The sequence below is a fragment of the Lygodium microphyllum genome, chromosome 30 (assembly GCF_053477565.2).
Source record: "Lygodium microphyllum isolate KBCC chromosome 30, Lygodium_microphyllum_v1.1.10, whole genome shotgun sequence".
Taxonomy (NCBI): Eukaryota; Viridiplantae; Streptophyta; class Polypodiopsida; order Schizaeales; family Lygodiaceae; genus Lygodium; species Lygodium microphyllum.
In genome coordinates this window covers 63,396,949-63,399,654 of record NC_141164.1, presented here as the reverse complement: position 1 = coordinate 63,399,654, position 2,706 = coordinate 63,396,949, and positions in this window count along the sequence as shown.

Here is a 2,706-nt window from a genome sequence, read left to right as displayed (position 1 = left end):
ATGAGCAATCATATAATTTAATTTATGCTTTTTACTATCCAAGGTGTGTATTTGCATGAGGTAGAGAAATAATTATATGTTGCTTGCTTTTCATTTTACGGAGTCTTTGCCATAGAGCACCCAATACTCATATCAAATTCTTACCAAAGAGGCTCTCCATCAAAGTCTTTAGTAGAGGTAGATCTAACATGTTATCCCTTGGAATTTTCATTCTTTGAGCTTTGCCCTAACTAATTACATTCCTTTTACCATTACTTAAGAATGGATGGGCTTACTAATTTGTTTCTTAGCTTGCAAGAAATATTTGGAAGAGTTTTACAATCTATTTCACCAATGGCATTGCTACAATGTTTCCTACATGGGGGAGGGCATTTGTCTTTAACACATATGCTTCTATTAAGATAAACTATATACTAAACATTTATAGCATATCTCCACAAACTCAAAGGATCCTATCATGATAATACTTAATATAATAGGCTATGTACATTATATCATGAACATTTTGCATTCAGAGACTCCTTGGAAGTAAGTATTACGAGTAAAGGATAACAACAAAGAAGGTAGTATCAAATATGGACCAATAAATAAAACAAAACCTTATACATATGACATCTATATGGGTCATGTTTAGTCAATAACATCTACTCTATTATTCCAATTTTAGTGAACCGTGCTCCACCTTGATGAACCTATGTGGTTTTGACATGGCCAAAGGCTAAAGGACTTATATCTCAAATGTAAACTCTAGACTCTAAAGAATGGTCTAATTAAAAAATGAGTATTCTTAATTTTATGCTTATTGAAAGGTGAGCTTTATCTACTTGACGGGAAGAAAATCACAAAAAGAAAATATTTAATTGATACAACCAAGCTAAGGGGATATCACATGAATTATAGGTTACGTTAGCCTTGTTTTGCACTTGACAACACTATGTTTCATGCTTACCTTTCTCAATTCCATATCATAATATAAAGCTCAAAATCTTTCACTTCAATGGACATAAGATTGAGAAGGATACTCAAAATTAAAGCACCGAGTAAATCACTAAGCTTAAATGCTCTTTTAACCTAGTAATTAGACAAATATATTGTCTTCAAGAAATTCAAACAACCAAAAAAACAAGTAATTCAAGAAATCCTCATACTTTCTCTAGTTCAAGCAATCCACATTCCATGCACAATTTTGCATTATGGTGCAAATTATTAGTTATGGGACAAAAGATAGGTTGGCCATTTGCATCTTCTCCAAGGAGGGTTACCATCACCAAAATATGATAATAACTAGTAGTTTCAATAGTGTGTACAGGCTCACATTGGTTGATGTATGCACATGTCATTGCACTATTTTTAAAATGGTCATCACTTGTAAAATACCAAGGCTCTTTTGCTGTGTTGCTTTGCATGACCTAAATAACTACAAATGTCTTCATAGACCTCCATTTATAGTGCACAATCTTACATATGTGACCACAACATTTGTTTCTACCACACATAGACAATAAACATCTACATAAGTCTATGGTGGTGCACCTTTTAATTTTGCTTCATGCATAGAGAATGTGAAGGGATGCATAATGTGCTATTTTACAGGTGCCTCTACCCTAGATGTCACTAAATTGATTGCTTATTACGCATTCTCTATTTTAAAAAAATTATGTCAATAAATTAATAAGTCACTTTTCTTTAAGTGTCGATGATGATCTAGCATGGCCATGAGACCATTTAGAGACCAGTATTCCTAGTGCATCACTTAATGGGGTGATCAGAGCACTATGATGGGGATAGCTGGTACAGGCAGTACAAGTTATGAAGGGGAAAAGAAGTGTCTGCCAAGTGTAAGAGTGTACACAAGAACCAAGGAGTTACACATAAATGAAGATGGATTAAGTTCTAAGAAGAGGAAGTGCGTTAGCATTGTGTATGTGTATTTATGTGTACATTCGGGGACGCCTAGGAACGTTTACTTATGTGTAATCCTCTCCCTTACAAGTCAAGGTTTAAGGTCTTTTCTTTCATTAAGAAAGACAAGAGAGGTAATTCTCTCACTACGAAAGACAAGAGATGTGATCCTCTGGAAGTGAGGAGAGAAGTGATTTTCTCTTTCTAAGGTCTAAAAAGACACAAGCTTTTGTGTGGAAGTCAATCTTAAGGCTGAGGCCTAAGACAATTTAATGAACTCTCCTTAAGGTGATTGCATGGACCACAAGTTAAGAGTACAGTTTGAGAAGCTGTTCTTTTTAAAAAAGACATGGTGAATTCATTTTTAAAATATCTCGTGATAGAAAGACTCTCTCTAAAAACGGGCCACAAGGGTTACCGGAAACAACAATATCTACAACTTTTGTGTTGGACATTTTTTCATCCGAGCAACACACAGAGAGATATCTTGAAATTGATGTTGCAGAGTAGGCCCTGGAACAACCACATCTTGCATGAAGATCAACTCAAGCCTCTCTACAAGAAAAGAAACTCTTGAAAGCCTATAAAAGAGGAGGCTCTCCTTGGGTGTGAGAGAGGTGAAGGAAGTATCACTTTTCATGCATCCAAGAGGAGAAGAGAATGTGCAAGTGCCACGGAAGGTATGTTGAAATCAAGTTCCAAGAGGAGAAGAGAAGGTGCAAGTTCTCTAGAAGCTCTACTGAAATCAAGCGCCAAGAGGAGAACCCTACACACATTGTGTAGGACAGAAGGAGACTCAAGAAG